Here is a 17,584-nt window from a genome sequence, read left to right as displayed (position 1 = left end):
GGTCGTGGTGGAGATCGGAAGGATCGGGGGGGAGATCGGAAGGATCGGGGGGGAGATCGGAAGGGTCGGGGGAGATCGGAAGGGTCGGGGGAGATCGGAAGGGTCGGGGGGAGATCGGAAGGGTCGGGGGGAGATCGGAAGGGTCGGGGGAGATCGGAAGGGTCGGGGGAGAGCGGAAGGGTCGGGGGAGATCGGAAGGGTCGGGGGAGATCGGAAGGGTCGGGAGGAGATCGGAAGGGTCGGGGGGAGATCGGAAGGGTCGGGGGAGATCGGAAGGGTCAGGTGGGAGATCGGAAGGGTCGGGGGTAGATCGGAAGGGTCGGGGGAGATCGGAAGGGTCGGGAGGAGATCGGAAGGGTCGGGGGGAGATCGGAAGGGTCGGGGGAGATCGGAAGGGTCGGGGGGAGATCGGAAGGGTCGGGGGAGATCGGAAGGGTCGGGGGGAGATCGGAAGGGTCGGGGGGAGATCGGAAGGGTCCGGCGGAGATCGGAAGGGTCGGGGGGAGATCGGAAGGGTCGGGGGAGATCGGAAGGGTAGTGGGGCAGATCGGAAGGGTCCGGCGGAGATCGGAAGGGTCGGGGGGAGATCGGAAGGGTCGTGGTGGAGATCGGAAGGGTCGGGGGGAGATCGGAAGGGTCGGGGGGAGATCGGAATGGTCGGGGGGAGATCGGAAGGGTCGGGTTAGATCGGAAGGATCGGGCGGAGATCGGAAGGGTCGGGGACGAGCGGAAAGGTCGGGGGAAGATCGGAAGGGTCGAGCGGAGATCGGAAGGGTCTGGGGGGGATCGGAAGGGTCTGGGGGGGATCGGAAGGGTCGGGGACGAGCGGAAAGGTCGGGGGAGAGATCGGAAGGGTCGGGAGGAGATCGGAAGGGTCGGGGGAGATCGGAAGGGTCGGGGGGAGATCGGAAGGGTCGGGGGGAGATCGGAAGGGTCGGGGGAGATCGGAAGGGTCGGGGGTAGATCGGAAGGGTCAGGTGGGAGATCGGAAGGGTCGGGGGTAGATCGGAAGGGTCGGGGGTAGATCGGAAGGGTCGGGGGAGAGTGGAAGGGTCGGGGGAAGATCGGAAGTGTCGGGGGAGATCGGAAGGGTCGGGAGGAGATCGGAAGGGTCGGGGGGAGATCGGAAGGGTCGGGGGGAGATCGGAAGGGTCGGGAGGAGATCGGAAGGGTCGGGGGGAGATCGGAAGGGTCGTGGTGGAGATCGGAAGGATCGGGGGGGAGATCGGAAGGGTCGGGGGAGATCGGAAGGGTTGGGGGAGATCGGAAGGGTCGGGGGGAGATCGGAAGGGTCGGGGGAGATCGGAAGGGTCGGGGGAGAGCGGAAGGGTCGGGGGTAGATCGGAAGGGTCGGGGGAGATCGGAAGGGTCGGGAGGAGATCGGAAGGGTCGGGGGGAGATCGGAAGGGTCGGGGGGAGATCGGAAGGGTCGGGGGGAGATCGGAAGGGTCGGGGGAGATCGGAAGGGTCGGGGGAGAGCGGAAGGGTCGGGGGTAGATCGGAAGGGTCGGGGGAGATCGGAAGGGTCGGGAGGAGATCGGAAGGGTCGGGGGGAGATCGGAAGGGTCGTGGTGGAGATCGGAAGGATCGGGGGGGAGATCGGAAGGGTCGGGGGAGATCGGAAGGGTCGGGAGGAGATCGGAAGGGTCGGGGGAGATCGGAAGGGTCGGGGGAGAGCGGAAGGGTCGGGGGAGAGCGGAAGGGTCGGGGGTAGATCGGAAGGGTCGGGGGAGATCGGAAGGGTCGGGAGGAGATCGGAAGGGTCGGGGGGAGATCGGAAGGGTCGGGGGGAGATCGGAAGGGTAGTGGGGCAGATCGGAAGGGTCCGGCGGAGATCGGAAGGGTCGGGGGGAGATCGGAAGGGTCGGGGGAGATCGGAAGGGTCGGGGGAGATCGGAAGGGTAGTGGGGCAGATCGGAAGGGTCCGGCGGAGATCGGAAGGGTCGGGGGGAGATCGGAAGGGTCGGGGGGAGATCGGAAGGGTCGGGGGGAGATCGGAAGGGTCGGGGGAGATCGGAAGGGTCGGGGGAGATCGGAAGGGTAGTGGGGCAGATCGGAAGGGTCCGGCGGAGATCGGAAGGGTCGGGGGAGATCGGAAGGGTCGGGGGAGATCGGAAGGGTAGTGGGGCAGATCGGAAGGGTCCGGCGGAGATCGGAAGGGTCGGGGGGCAGATCGGAAGGGTCGGGGGGAGATCGGAAGGGTCGGGGGGAGATCGGAAGGGTCGGTGGAGATCGGAAGGGTCGGGGGAGATCGGAAGCGTCGGGGAAGATCGGAAGGGTCGGGGGAGATCGGAAGGGTCGGGGGAGATCGGAAGGGTCAGGGGGGGATCGGAAGGGTCAGGGGGGGATCGGAAGGGTCAGGTGGGAGATCGGAAGGGTCGGGGGTAGATCGGAAGGGTCGTGGTGGAGATCGGAAGGATCGGGGGGGAGATCGGAAGGGTCGGGGGAGATAGGAAGGGTCGGGGGGAGATCGGAAGGGTCGGGGGGAGATCGGAAGGGTCGGGGGGAGATCGGAAGGGTCGTGGTGGAGATCGGAAGGATCGGGGGGGAGATCGGAAGGATCGGGGGGGAGATCGGAAGGGTCGGGGGGAGATCGGAAGGGTCGGGGGGAGATCGGAAGGGTCTGGGGGGAGATCAAAAGGGTTGGGGGAGATCGGAAGGGTCGGGGGAAGATCGGAAGGGTCGGGGGAGATCGGAAGGGTCGGGGGGAGATCGGAAGGGTCGTGGTGGAGATCGGAAGGATCGGGGGGGAGATCGGAAGGGTCGGGGGGAGATCGGAAGGGTCGGGGGGAGATCGGAAGGGTCCGGCGGAGATCGGAAGGGTCGGGGGAGATCGGAAGGGTCGGGGGGAGATCGGAAGGGTCGGGGGGAGATCGGAAGGGTCGGGGGAGATCGGAAGGGTCGGGGGGAGATCGGAAGGGTCGGGGGAGATCAGAAGGGTCGGGGGAGATCGGAAGGGTCGGGGGGAGATCGGAAGGGTCGGGGGGAGATCGGAAGGGTAGTGGGGCAGATCGGAAGGGTCCGGCGGAGATCGGAAGGGTCGGGGGAGATCGGAAGGGTCGGGGGAGATCGGAAGGGTCGGGGGGAGATCGGAAGGGTCGGGGGAGATCGGAAGGGTCGGGCGGAGATCGGAAGGGTCGGGGGAGATCGGAAGGGTCGGGGGGAGATCGGAAGGGTCGGGGGAAGATCGGAAGGGTCGGGGGAGATCGGAAGGGTCGGGAGGAGATCGGAAGGGTCGGGGGGAGATCGGAAGGGTCGGGGGGAGATCGGAAGGGTCGGGGGGAGATCGGAAGGGTCGGGGGAGATCGGAAGGGTCGGGGGAGATCGGAAGGGTCGGGGGAGATCGGAAGGGTCGGGGGGAGATCGGAAGGGTCGGGGGAGATCGGAAGGGTCGGGGGAGATCGGAAGGGTCGGGGGGAGATCGGAAGGGTCGGGGGGAGATCGGAAGGGTCGGGGGGAGATCGGAAGGGTCGGGGGAGATCGGAAGGGTCGGGGGAGATCGGAAGGGTCGGGGGAGATCGGAAGGGTCGGGCGGAGATCGGAAGGGTCGGGGCGGAGATCGGAAGGGTTGGGGGAGGGGGAGATCGGAAGTGTCGGGGGGGAGATCGGAAGGGTCGGGGGAGGGGGTGAGATCGGAAGCGTCGGTTGGGGGGGGTGGAGATCGGAAGGGTCGGGGGAGGGGGAGATCGGAAGGGTCGGGGGTAGATCGGAAGGGTCGGGGGGAGATCGGAAGGGTCGGGGGAGATCGGAAGGGTCGGGGGAGATCGGAAGGGTCGGGGGAGATCGGAAGGGTCGGACGGAGATCGGAAGGGTCGGGCGGAGATCGGAAGGGTCGGGGGAGATCGGAAGGGTCGGGCGGAGATCGGAAGGGTCGGGGGGGAGATCGGAAGGGTTGGGGGAGGGGGAGATCGGAAGTGTCGGGCGGAGATCGGAAGGGTCGGGGGTAGATCGGAAGGATCGGGGGGGAGATCGGAACGGTCGGGGGACAGATCGGAAGGGTTGGGGGGAGATCGGAAGGGTCGGGGGAGATCGGAAGCGTCGGGGAAGATCGGAAGGGTCGGGGGAGATCGGAAGAGTCGGGGGAGATCGGAAGGGTCGGGGGGGAAATTGGAACGGTCGGGGGGAGATCGGAAGGGTCGGGGGAGATCGGAAGGGTCGGGGCGGTGATCGGAAGGGTCGGGGGGGAGATCGGAAGGGTCGGGGGAGATCAGAAGATTCGGGGGAGATCGGAAGGGTCGGGGGAGATCGGAAGGGTCGGGGGGGTGATCGGAAGGGTCGGGGGGGAGATCGGAAGGGTCGGGGGGAGATCGGAAGGGTCGGGGGAGATCGGAAGGGTCGGGGCGGTGATCGGAAGGGTCGGGGGGGAGATCGGAAGGGTCGGGGGAGATCGGAAGGGTCGGGGGGGAGATCGGAAGGGTCGGGGCGGTGATCGGAAGGGTCGGGGGAGATCGGAAGAGTCGGGGTAGATCGGAAGGGTCGGGGGAGATCGAAAGGGTCGGGGGGGAGATCGGAAGGGTCGGGGGAGATCGAAAGGGTCGGGGGGGAGATCGGAAGGGTCGGGGCGGTGATCGGAAGGGTCGGGGGGGAGATCGGAAGGGTCGGGGGGGAGATCGGAAGGGTCGGGGCGGTGATCGGAAGGGTCGGGGTAGATCGTAAGGGTCGGGGGAGATCGGAAGGGTCGGTGGGGAGATCGGAATGGTCGGGGGGAGATCGGAAGGGTAGGGAGAGAGCGGAAAGGTCGGGGGAGAGTGGAAGGGTCGGGGGAGATCGGAAGGGTCGGGGGAGATCGGAAGGGTCAGGTGGGAGATCGGAAGGGTCGGGGGGAGATCGGAAGGGTCGGGGGAGATCGGAAGGGTCGGGCGGAGATCGGAAGGGTCGGGCGGAGATCGGAAGGGTCGGGCGGAGATCGGAAGGGTCGGGGGGAGATCGGAAGGGTCGGGGGAGATCGGAAGCGTCGGGGGAGATCGGAAGGGTCGGGGGAGATCGGAAGGGTCGGGGACGAGCGGAAAGGTCGGGGGAGATCGGAAGGGTCGGGGGAGATCGGAAGGGTCAGGGGGAGATCGGAAGGGTCGGGGGAGATCGGAAGGGTCGGGGGAGATCGGAAGGGTCGGGCGGAGATCGGAAGGGTCGGGGGAGATCGGAAGGGTCGGGGACGAGCGGAAAGGTCGGGGGGAGATCGGAAGGGGCGGGGGGGAGATCGGAAGGGTCGGGGGAAGATCGGAAGGGTCTGGGGAAGATCGGAAGGGTCGGGGGAGATCGGAAGGGTCGGGGGAGGGGGTGAGATCGGAAGCGTCGGTTGGGGGGCGTGGAGATCGGAAGGGTTGGGGGAGGGGGAGATCGGAAGTGTCGGGCGGAGATCGGAAGGGTCGGGGGTAGATCGGAAGGATCGGGGGGAGATCGGAAGGGTTGGGGGGAGATCGGAAGGGTCGGGGGACAGATCGGAAGGGTTGGGGGGAGATCGGAAGGGTCGGGGGAGATCGGAAGGGTCGGGGGAGATCGGAAGGGTCGGGGGAGATCGGAAGGGTCGGGGGAGATCGGAAGGGTCGGGGGAGATCGGAAGGGTCGGGGGACAGATCGGAAGGGTTGGGGGGAGATCGGAAGGGTCGGGGGAGATCGGAAGGGTCGGGGGAGATCGGAAGGGTCGGGGGGGAAATTGGAACGGTCGGGGGGGAGATCGGAAGGGTCGGGGGACAGATCGGAAGGGTTGGGGGGAGATCGGAAGCGTCGGGGGAGATCGGAAGGGTCGGGGGAGATCGGAAGGGTCGGGGGGGAGATCGGAAGGGTCGGGGGAGATCGGAAGGGTCGGGGGGGAGATCGGAAGGGTCGGGGGAGATCGGAAGGGTCGGGGGAGATCGGAAGCGTCGGGGGAGATCGGAAGGGTCGGGGGAGATCGGAAGGGTCGGGGGGGAGATCGGAAGGGTCGGGGGAGATCGGAAGGGTCGGGGGGGAGATCGGAAGGGTCGGGGGGGAGATCGGAAGGGTCGGGGCGGTGATCGGAAGGGTCGGGGGGAGATCGGAAGGGTCGGGGGAGATCGGAAGGGTCGGGGGAGATAGGAAGGGTCGGGGGAGATCGGAAGGGTCGGGGACGAGCGGAAAGGTCGGGGGGGAGATCGGATGGGTCGGGGGTAGATCGGAAGGGTCGGGGGGGAGATCGGAAGGGTCGGGGGAGATCGGAAGGGTCGGGGGGGAGATCGGAAGGGTCGGGCGGAGATCGGAAGGGTCGGGGGGGAGATCGGAAGGGTCGGGGGAGGGGGTGAGATCGGAAGCGTCGGGGGAGGGGGTGGAGATCGGAAGGGTCGGGCGGAGATCGGAAGGGTCGGGGGTAGATCGGAAGGATCGGGGGGGAGATCGGAACGGTCGGGGGACAGATCGGAAGGGTTGGGGGGAGATCGGAAGGGTCGGGGGAGATCGGAAGGGTCGGGGGGAGATCGGAAGGGTCGGGCGGAGATCGGAAGGGTCGGGGGGAGATCGGAAGGGTCGGGGGAGATCGGAAGGGTCGGGGGGGAGATCGGAAGGGTCGGGGGAGATCGGAAGGGTCGGGGGGAGATCGGAAGGGTCGGGGGAGATCGGAAGGGTCGGGGAAGATCGGAAGGGTCGGGGGAGATCGGAAGAGTCGGGGGAGATCGGAAGGGTCGGGGGGGAAATTGGAACGGTCGGGGGGGAGATCGTAAGGGTCGGGCGGAGATCGGAAGGGTCGGGGGGGAGATCGGAAGGGTCGGGGGAGGGGGTGAGATCGGAAGGGTCGGGGGGTAGATCGGAAGGATCGGGGGGGAGATCGGAAGGGTCGGGGGGGAGATCGGAAGGGTCCGGGGGGAGATCGGAAGGGTCGGGGCGGTGATCGGAAGGGTCGGGGGGGAGATCGGAAGGGTCGGGGGAGATCAGAAGATTCGGGGGGGAGATCGGAAGGGTCGGGGGGAGATAGGAAGGGTCGGGGGGGAGATCGGAAGGGTCGGGGGGGAGATCGGAAGGGTCGGGGGGGAGATCGGAAGGGTCGGGGGGGAAATTGGAACGGTCGGGGGGGAGATCGGAAGGGTCGGGGGAGATCAGAAGATTCGGGGTAGATCGGAAGGGTCGGGGGGGAGATCGGAAGGGTCGGGGGAGATCGGAAGGGTCGGGGGGAGATCGGAAGTGTCGGGGGTGAGATCGGAAGGGTCGGGGGGGAGATCGGAAGGGTCGGGGGGGAGATCGGAAGGGTCGGGGGAGATCGGAAGGGTCGGGGGGAGATCGGAAGGGTAGTGGGGCAGATCGGAAGGGTCCGGCGGAGATCGGAAGGGTCGGGGGAGATCGGAAGGGTCGGGGGAGATTGGAAGGGTCGGGGGAGATCGGAAGGGTCAGGGGAGATCGGAAGGGTCGGGGGAGATCGGAAGGGTCAGGGGAGATCGGAAGGGTCGGGGGAGATCGGAAGGGTCGGGCGGAGATCGGAAGGGTCGGGGCGGAGATCGGAAGGGTCGGGGGGGAGATCGGAAGGGTCGGGGGAGGGGGTGAGATCGGAAGCGTCGGTTGGGGGGGGTGGAGATCGGAAGGGTCGGGGGAGGGGGAGATCGGAAGGGTCGGGGGTAGATCGGAAGGGTCGGGGGGAGATCGGAAGGGTCGGGGGAGATCGGAAGGGTCGGGGGAGATCGGAAGGGTCGGGGGAGATCGGAAGGGTCGGGCGGAGATCGGAAGGGTCGGGGGAGATCGGAAGGGTCGGACGGAGATCGGAAGGGTCGGGCGGAGATCGGAAGGGTCGGGGGAGATCGGAAGGGTCGGGCGGAGATCGGAAGGGTCGGGGGGGAGATCGGAAGGGTCGGGGGAGGGGGTGAGATCGGAAGCGTCGGTTGGGGGGCGTGGAGATCGGAAGGGTTGGGGGAGGGGGAGATCGGAAGTGTCGGGCGGAGATCGGAAGGGTCGGGGGTAGATCGGAAGGATCGGGGGGGAGATCGGAACGGTCGGGGGACAGATCGGAAGGGTTGGGGGGAGATCGGAAGGGTCGGGGGAGATCGGAAGCGTCGGGGAAGATCGGAAGGGTCGGGGGAGATCGGAAGGGTCGGGGGGGAAATTGGAACGGTCGGGGGGGAGATCGGAAGGGTCGGGGGGGAGATCGGAAGGGTCGGGGGAGATCGGAAGGGTCGTGGGGCAGATCGGAAGGGTCCGGCGGAGATCGGAAGGGTCGGGGGAGATCGGAAGGGTCGGGGGGGAGATCGGAAGGGTCGGGGGGGAGATCGGAAGGGTCGGGGGGAGATCGGAAGGGTCGGGGGAGATCGGAAGGGTCGTGGGGCAGATCGGAAGGGTCCGGCGGAGATCGGAAGGGTCGGGGGAGATCGGAAGGGTCGGGGGAGATCGGAAGGGTCGGGGGGGAGATCGGAAGGGTCGGGGCGGTGATCGGAAGGGTCGGGGGAGATCGGAAGAGTCGGGGTAGATCGGAAGGGTCGGGGGAGATCGAAAGGGTCGGGGGGGAGATCGGAAGGGTTGGGGGGGAGATCGGAAGGGTCGGGGCGGTGATCGGAAGGGTCGGGGGGGAGATCGGAAGGGTCGGGGGGGAGATCGGAAGGGTCGGGGGGGAGATCGGAAGGGTCGGGGGGGAGATCGGAAGGGTCGGGGCGGTGATCGGAAGGGTCGGGGGGGAGATCGGAAGGGTCGGGGGGGAGATCGGAAGGGTCGGGGCGGTGATCGGAAGGGTCGGGGGGGAGATCGGAAGGGTCGGGGGGGAGATCGGAAGGGTCGGGGCGGTGATCGGAAGGGTCGGGGGGGAGATCGGAAGGGTCGGTGGGGAGATCGGAATGGTCGGGGGGAGATCGGAAGGGTAGGGAGAGAGCGGAAAGGTCGGGGGAGAGTGGAAGGGTCGGGGGAGATCGGAAGGGTCGGGGGAGATCGGAAGGGTCGGGGGAGATCGGAAGGGTCGGGGTTAGATCGGAAGGATCGGGCGGAGATCGGAAGGGTCGGGGGAGATCGGAAGGGTCGGGCGGAGATCGGAAGGGTCGGGGGAGATCGGAAGGGTCGGGGTTAGATCGGAAGGATCGGGCGGAGATCGGAAGGGTCGGGGGAGATCGGAAGGGTCGGGGGAGATCGGAAGGGTCGGGCGGAGATCGGAAGGGTCGGGCGGAGATCGGAAGGGTCGGGGGGAGATCGGAAGGGTCGGGGGAGATCGGAAGCGTCGGGGGAGATCGGAAGGGTCGGGGGAGATCGGAAGGGTCGGGGACGAGCGGAACGGTCGGGGGAGATCGGAAGCGTCGGGGGAGATCGGAAGGGTCGGGGGAGATCGGAAGGGTCGGGGGGGAGATCGGAAGGGTCGGGGGAGATCGGAAGGGTCAGGGGGAGATCGGAAGGGTCGGGGGAGATCGGAAGGGTCAGGGGGAGATCGGAAGGGTCGGGGGAGATCGGAAGGGTCGGGCGGAGATCGGAAGGGTCGGGGGAGATCGGAAGGGTCGGGGACGAGCGGAAAGGTCGGGGGGAGATCGGATGGGTCGGGGGTAGATCGGAAGGGGCGGGGGGGAGATCGGAAGGGTCGGGGGAAGATCGGAAGGGTCAGGGGAAGATCGGAAGGGTCGGGGGAGATCGGAAGGGTCGGACGGAGATCGGAAGGGTCGGGCGGAGATCGGAAGGGTCGGGGGAGATCGGAAGGGTCGGGCGGAGATCGGAAGGGTCGGGGGAGGGGGTGAGATCGGAAGCGTCGGTTGGGGGGCGTGGAGATCGGAAGGGTTGGGGGAGGGGGAGATCGGAAGTGTCGGGCGGAGATCGGAAGGGTCGGGGGAGATCGGAAGGATCGGGGGGGAGATCGGAACGGTCGGGGGACAGATCGGAAGGGTTGGGGGGAGATCGGAAGCGTCGGGGAAGATCGGAAGGGTCGAGGGAGATCGGAAGAGTCGGGGGAGATCGGAAGGGTCGGGGGAGATCGGAAGGGTCGGGGGGAGATCGGAAGGGTCGGGGGAGATCGGAAGGGTCGGGGGAGATCGGAAGGGTCGAGGGAGATCGGAAGAGTCGGGGGAGATCGGAAGGGTCGGGGGAGATCAGAAGATTCGGGGTAGATCGGAAGGGTCGGGGGAGATCGGAAGGGTCGGGGGGGAGATCGGAAGGGTCGGGGGGGAGATCGGAAGGGTCGGGGGAGATCAGAAGATTCGGGGTAGATCGGAAGGGTCGGGGGAGATCGGAAGGGTCGGGGGAGATAGGAAGGGTCGGGGGGAGATCGGAAGGGTCGGGGGAGATCGGAAGGGTCGGGCGGAGATCGGAAGGGTCGGGGGAGATCGGAAGGGTCGGGGGAGATAGGAAGGGTCGGGGGGAGATCGGAAGGGTCGTGGGGCAGATCGGAAGGGTCCGGCGGAGATCGGAAGGGTCGGGGGAGATCGGAAGGGTCGGGGGAGATAGGAAGGGTCGGGGGGAGATCGGAAGGGTTGGGGGAGATCGGAAGGGTCGGGGACGAGCGGAAAGGTCGGGGGGGAGATCGGAAGGGTCGGGGGAGATCGGAAGGGTCGGGGGAGATCGGAAGGGTCGGGCGGAGATCGGAAGGGTCGGGGGAGATCGGAAGGGTCGGGCGGAGATCGGAAGGGTCGGTGGAGATCGGAAGGGTCGGGCGGAGATCGGAAGGGTCGGGGGGGAGATCGGAAGGGTCGGGGGAGGGGGTGAGATCGGAAGGGTCGGGGGAGATCGGAAGGGTCGGGCGGAGATCGGAAGGGTCGGGGGGGAGATCGGAAGGGTCGGGGGAGGGGGTGAGATCGGAAGCGTCGGTTGGGGGGGGTGGAGATCGGAAGGGTTGGGGGAGGGGGAGATCGGAAGGGTCGGGGGAGATCGGAAGGGTCGGGGGACAGATCGGAAGGGTTGGGGGGAGATCGGAAGGGTCGGGGGAGATCGGAAGGGTAGGGGGGCAGATCGGAAGGGTCGGGCGGAGATCGGAAGGGTCGGGGGGAGATCGGAAGGGTCGGGGGGGAGATCGGAAGGGTCGGGGGAGGGGGTGAGATCGGAAGCGTCGGTTGGGGGGCGTGGAGATCGGAAGTGTCGGGCGGAGATCGGAACGGTCGGGGGACAGATCGGAAGGGTTGGGGGGAGATCGGAAGGATCGGGGGGGAGATCGGAAGGATCGGGGGGTAGATCGGAAGGATCGGGGGGGAGATCGGAACGGTCGGGGGACAGATCGGAAGGGTTGGGGGGAGATCGGAAGGGTCGGGGGAGATCGGAAGCGTCGGGGAAGATCGGAAGGGTCGGGGGAGATCGGAAGAGTCGGGGGAGATCGGAAGGGTCGGGGGGGAGATCGGAAGGGTCGGGGGAGATCAGAAGATTCGGGGTAGATCGGAAGGGTCGGGGGGGAGATCGGAAGGGTCGGGGGGGAGATCGGAAGGGTCGGGGGGGAGATCGGAAGGGTCGGGGCGGTGATCGGAAGGGTCGGGGGGAGATCGGAAGGGTCGGGGGAGATCGGAAGGGTCGTGGGGCAGATCGGAAGGGTCGGGGCGGTGATCGGAAGGGTCGGGGGAGATCGGAAGGGTCGGGGGAGATCGGAAGGGTCGGGGGGGAGATCGGAAGGGTCGGGGCGGTGATCGGAAGGGTCGGGGGAGATCGGAAGAGTCGGGGTAGATCGGAAGGGTCGGGGGAGATCGAAAGGGTCGGGGCGGTGATCGGAAGGGTCGGGGGGGAGATCGGAAGGGTCGGGGGGGAGATCGGAAGGGTCGGGGGAGATCGGAAGGGTCGGGGGGGAGATCGGAAGGGTCGGGGGAGATCGGAAGTGTCGGGGGAGATCGGAAGCGTCGGGGGAGATCGGAAGGGTCGGGGGAGATCGGAAGGGTCGGGGGGAGATCGGAAGGGTCGGGGACGAGCGGAAAGGTCGGGGGAGATCGGAAGGGTCGGGGGGAGATCGGAAGGGTCGGGGGAGATCGGAAGGGTCGGGGGGAGATCGGAAGGGTCGGGGGAGATCGGAAGGGTCGGGGGGAGATCGGAAGGGTCGGGGGAGATCGGAAGGGTCGGGGGGAGATCGGAAGGGTCGGGGGAGATCGGAAGGGTCGGGGACGAGCGGAAAGGTCGGGGGAGATCGGAAGGGTCGGGGGGAGATCGGAAGGGTCGGGGGAGATCGGAAGGGTCGGGGGGAGATCGGAAGGGTCGGGGGAGATCGGAAGGGTCGGGGGGAGATCGGAAGGGTCGGGGGAGATCGGAAGGGTCGGGGGGAGATCGGAAGGGTCGGGGGGAGATCGGAAGGGTCGGGGGAGATCGGAAAGGTCGGGGGAGAGCGGAAAGGTCGGGGGAGATCGGAAGGGTCGGGGGGAGATCGGAAGGGTCGGGGGAGATCGGAATGGTCGGGGGAGATCGGAAGGGTCGGGGGGAGATCGGAAGGGTCGGGGGAGATCGGAAGGGTCGGGGGAGATCGGAAGGGTCGGGGGAGATCGGAAGGGTCGGGCGGAGATCGGAAGGGTCGGGGGAGATCGGAAGGGTCGGGGGGAGATCGGAAGGGTCGGGGGAGATCGGAAGGGTCGGGGGAGATCGGAAGGGTCGGGGGAGATCGGAAGGGTCGGGCGGAGATCGGAAGGGTCGGGGGAGATCGGAAGGGTCGGGGACGAGCGGAAAGGTTGGGGGGAGATCGGATGGGTCGGGGGTAGATCGGAAGGGTCAGGGGAAGATCGGAAGGGTCGAGCGGAGATCGGAAGGGTCGGGGGAGATCGGAAGGGTCTGGGGGGGATCGGAAGGGTCGGGGACGAGCGGAAAGGTCGGGGGGAGATCGGAAGGGGCGGGGGGGAGATCGGAAGGGTCGGGGGAGATCGGAAGGGTCGGGGGGGATCGGAAGGGTCAGGGGGGAGATCGGAAGGGTCGGGCGGAGATCGGAAGGGTCGGGGGAGATAGGAAGTGTCTGGGGGGGATCGGAAGGGTCGAGGGAGATCGGAAGTGTCTGGGGGGGATCGGAAGGGTCAGGGGGGAGATCGGAAGGGTCTGGGGGGGATCGGAAGGGTCAGGGGGGAGATCGGAAGGGTCGGGGGAAGATCGGAAGGGTCGGGAGGAGATCGGAAGGGTCTGGGGGGGATCGGAAGGGTCGGGGGAAGATCGGAAGGGTCGGGGGAGATCGGAAGGGTCGGGAGGAGATCGGAAGGGTCTGGGGGGGATCGGAAGGGTCGTGGTGGGAGATCGGAAGGGTCGGGGGTAGATCGGAAGGGTCGGGGGTAGATCGGAAGGGTCAGGTGGGAGATCGGAAGGGTCGGGGGTAGATCGGAAGGGTCGGGGGTAGATCGGAAGGGTCGGGGGAGATCGGAAGGGTCGGGGGGAGATCGGAACGGTCGGGGGACAGATCGGAAGGGTTGGGGGGAGATCGGAACGGTCGGGGGACAGATCGGAAGGGTTGGGGGGAGATCGGAAGGGTCGGGGGAGATCGGAAGAGTCGGGGGAGATCGGAAGGGTCGGGGGGGAGATCGGAAGGGTCGGGGGAGATCAGAAGATTCGGGGTAGATCGGAAGGGTCGGGGGGGAGATCGGAAGGGTCGGGGGGGAGATCGGAAGGGTCGGGGGGGAGATCGGAAGGGTCGGGGCGGTGATCGGAAGGGTCGGGGGGAGATCGGAAGGGTCGGGGGAGATCGGAAGGGTCGTGGGGCAGATCGGAAGGGTCGGGGCGGTGATCGGAAGGGTCGGGGGAGATCGGAAGGGTCGGGGGAGATCGGAAGGGTCGGGGGGGAGATCGGAAGGGTCGGGGCGGTGATCGGAAGGGTCGGGGGAGATCGGAAGAGTCGGGGTAGATCGGAAGGGTCGGGGGAGATCGAAAGGGTCGGGGCGGTGATCGGAAGGGTCGGGGGGGAGATCGGAAGGGTCGGGGGGGAGATCGGAAGGGTCGGGGGAGATCGGAAGGGTCGGGGGGGAGATCGGAAGGGTCGGGGGAGATCGGAAGTGTCGGGGGAGATCGGAAGCGTCGGGGGGAGATCGGAAGGGTCGGGGGAGATCGGAAGGGTCGGGGGGAGATCGGAAGGGTCGGGGACGAGCGGAAAGGTCGGGGGAGATCGGAAGGGTCGGGGGGAGATCGGAAGGGTCGGGGGAGATCGGAAGGGTCGGGGGGAGATCGGAAGGGTCGGGGGAGATCGGAAGGGTCGGGGGGAGATCGGAAGGGTCGGGGGAGATCGGAAGGGTCGGGGGGAGATCGGAAGGGTCGGGGGAGATCGGAAGGGTCGGGGACGAGCGGAAAGGTCGGGGGAGATCGGAAGGGTCGGGGGGAGATCGGAAGGGTCGGGGGAGATCGGAAGGGTCGGGGGGAGATCGGAAGGGTCGGGGGAGATCGGAAGGGTCGGGGGGAGATCGGAAGGGTCGGGGGAGATCGGAAGGGTCGGGGGGAGATCGGAAGGGTCGGGGGGAGATCGGAAGGGTCGGGGGAGATCGGAAAGGTCGGGGGAGAGCGGAAAGGTCGGGGGAGATCGGAAGGGTCGGGGGGAGATCGGAAGGGTCGGGGGAGATCGGAATGGTCGGGGGAGATCGGAAGGGTCGGGGGGAGATCGGAAGGGTCGGGGGAGATCGGAAGGGTCGGGGGAGATCGGAAGGGTCGGGGGAGATCGGAAGGGTCGGGCGGAGATCGGAAGGGTCGGGGGAGATCGGAAGGGTCGGGGGGAGATCGGAAGGGTCGGGGGAGATCGGAAGGGTCGGGGGAGATCGGAAGGGTCGGGGGAGATCGGAAGGGTCGGGCGGAGATCGGAAGGGTCGGGGGAGATCGGAAGGGTCGGGGACGAGCGGAAAGGTTGGGGGGAGATCGGATGGGTCGGGGGTAGATCGGAAGGGTCAGGGGAAGATCGGAAGGGTCGAGCGGAGATCGGAAGGGTCGGGGGAGATCGGAAGGGTCTGGGGGGGATCGGAAGGGTCGGGGACGAGCGGAAAGGTCGGGGGGAGATCGGAAGGGGCGGGGGGGAGATCGGAAGGGTCGGGGGAGATCGGAAGGGTCGGGGGGGATCGGAAGGGTCAGGGGGGAGATCGGAAGGGTCGGGCGGAGATCGGAAGGGTCGGGGGAGATAGGAAGTGTCTGGGGGGGATCGGAAGGGTCGAGGGAGATCGGAAGTGTCTGGGGGGGATCGGAAGGGTCAGGGGGGAGATCGGAAGGGTCTGGGGGGGATCGGAAGGGTCAGGGGGGAGATCGGAAGGGTCGGGGGAAGATCGGAAGGGTCGGGAGGAGATCGGAAGGGTCTGGGGGGGATCGGAAGGGTCGGGGGAAGATCGGAAGGGTCGGGGGAGATCGGAAGGGTCGGGAGGAGATCGGAAGGGTCTGGGGGGGATCGGAAGGGTCGTGGTGGGAGATCGGAAGGGTCGGGGGTAGATCGGAAGGGTCGGGGGTAGATCGGAAGGGTCAGGTGGGAGATCGGAAGGGTCGGGGGTAGATCGGAAGGGTCGGGGGTAGATCGGAAGGGTCGGGGGAGATCGGAAGGGTCGGGGGGAGATCGGAAGGGTCGGGGGGAGATCGGAAGGGTCGTGGTGGAGATCGGAAGGGTCGGGGGGAGATCGGAAGGGTCGGGGGGAGATCGGAAGGGTCGGGGTAGAGCGGAAGGGTCGGGGGTAGATCGGAAGGGTCGGGGGAGAGCGGAAGGGTCGGGGGAAGATCGGAAGGGTCGGGGGAGAGCGGAAGGGTCGGGGGAAGATCGGAAGGGTCGGGGGAGATCGGAAGGGTCGGGGGTAGATCGGAAGGGTCGGGGGAGAGCGGAAGGGTCGGGGGAAGATCGGAAGGGTCGGGGGAGATCGGAAGGGTCGGGGGGAGATCGGAAGGGTCGGGGGGAGATCGGAAGGGTCGTGGTGGAGATCGGAAGGATCGGGGGGGAGATCGGAAGGGTCGGGGGAGATCGGAAGGGTCGGGGGAGATCGGAAGGGTCGGGAGGAGATCGGAAGGGTCGGGGGGAGATCGGAAGGGTCGTGGTGGAGATCGGAAGGATCGGGGGGGAGATCGGAAGGGTCGGGGGAGATCGGAAGGGTCGGGGGGAGATCGGAAGGGTCGGGGGGAGATCGGAAGGGTCGGGGGGAGATCGGAAGGGTCGGGGGAGATCGGAAGGGTCCGGCGGAGATCGGAAGGGTCGGGGGAGATCGGAAGGGTCGGGAGGACATCGGAAGGGTCGGGGGGAGATCGGAAGGGTCGGGGGGAGATCGGAAGGGTCGGGGGGAGATCGGAAGGGTCGGGGGGTAGATCGGAAGGGTTGGGGGAGATCGGAAGGGTCGGGCGGAGATCGGAAGGGTCTGAGGGAGATCAGAAGGATCGGGGGGGAGATCGGAATGGTCGGGGGGCAGATCGGAAGGGTCGGGGGGAGATCGGAAGCGTCGGGGAAGATCGGAAGGGTCGGTGGAGATCGGAAGGGTCGGGGGAGATCGGAAGGGTCGGGGGAAGATCGGAAGTGTCGGGGGAGATCGGAAGGGTCGGGGGAGATCGGAAGGGTCGGGCGGAGATCGGAAGGGTCGGGGGGGAGATCGGAAGGGTCGGGGGGAGATCGGAAGGGTCGGGGGAGATCGGAAGGGTCGGGCGGAGATCGGAAGGGTCGGGCGGAGATCGGAAGGGTCGGGGGAAGATCGGAAGGGTCGGGGGAGATCGGAAGGGTCGGGGGAGATCGGAAGGGTCGGGCGGAGATCGGAAGGGTCGGGGGGGAGATCGGAAGGGTCGGGGGGGAGATCGGAAGGGTCGGGGGGAGATCGGAAGGGTCGGGGGAGATCGGAAGGGTCGGGGGAGATCGGAAGGGTCGGGCGGAGATCGGAAGGGTCGGGGGGGAGATCGGAAGGGTCGGGGGGGAGATCGGAAGGGTCGGGGCGGTGATCGGAAGGGTCGGGGGGGAGATCGGAAGGGTCGGGGGGAGATCGAAAGGGTCGGGGGGAGATCGGAAGGGTCGGGGGGAGATCGGAAGGGTAGTGGGGCAGATCGGAAGGGTCCGGCGGAGATCGGAAGGGTCGGGGGAGATCGGAAGGGTCGGGGGAGATAGGAAGGGTCGGGGGGAGATCGGAAGGGTCGCGGGAGATCGGAAGGTTCGGGGGAGATCGGAAGGGTCGGGGGAAATCGGAAGGGTCGGGGACGAGCGGAAAGGTCGGGGGGAGATCGGAAGGGTAGTGGGGCAGATCGGAAGGGTCGGGCGGAGATCGGAAGGGTCGGGGAAGATTGGAAGGGTCGGGGGGAGATCGGAAGGGTCGGGGGAGATCGGAAGGGTCGGGGGAGATCGGAAGGGTCGGGGGTAGATCGGAAGGGTCGGGGGAGATCGGAAGGGTCGGGGAAGATTGGAAGGGTCGGGGGGAGATCGGAAGGGTCGGGGGAGATCGGAAGGGTCGGGGGAGATCGGAAGGGTCGGGGGAGATCGGAAGGGTCGGGGGAGATCGGAAGGGTCGGGCGGAGATCGGAAGGGTCGGGGGAGATAGGAAGGGTCGGGCGGAGATCGGAAGGGTCGGGGGAGATCGGAAGGGTCGGGCGGAGATCGGAAGGGTCGGGGGAGATCGGAAGGGTCGGGCGGAGATCGGAAGGGTCGGGGAAGGGGGAGATCGGAAGTGTCGGGCGGAGATCGGAAGGGTCGGGCGTAGATCGGAAGGATCGGGGGGGAGATCGGAACGGCCGGGGGACAGATCGGAAGGGTTGGGGGGAGATCGGAAGGGTCGGGGGAGATCGGAAGGGTAGGGGGGCAGATCGGAAGGGTCGGGCGGAGATCGGAAGGGTC

Source organism: Pristiophorus japonicus, chromosome X (assembly GCF_044704955.1).
Source record: "Pristiophorus japonicus isolate sPriJap1 chromosome X, sPriJap1.hap1, whole genome shotgun sequence".
NCBI lineage: Eukaryota > Metazoa > Chordata > Chondrichthyes > Pristiophoridae > Pristiophorus > Pristiophorus japonicus.
The sequence above is the reverse complement of the archived record's forward strand: the minus strand, read 5'-3'. Positions refer to the sequence as shown.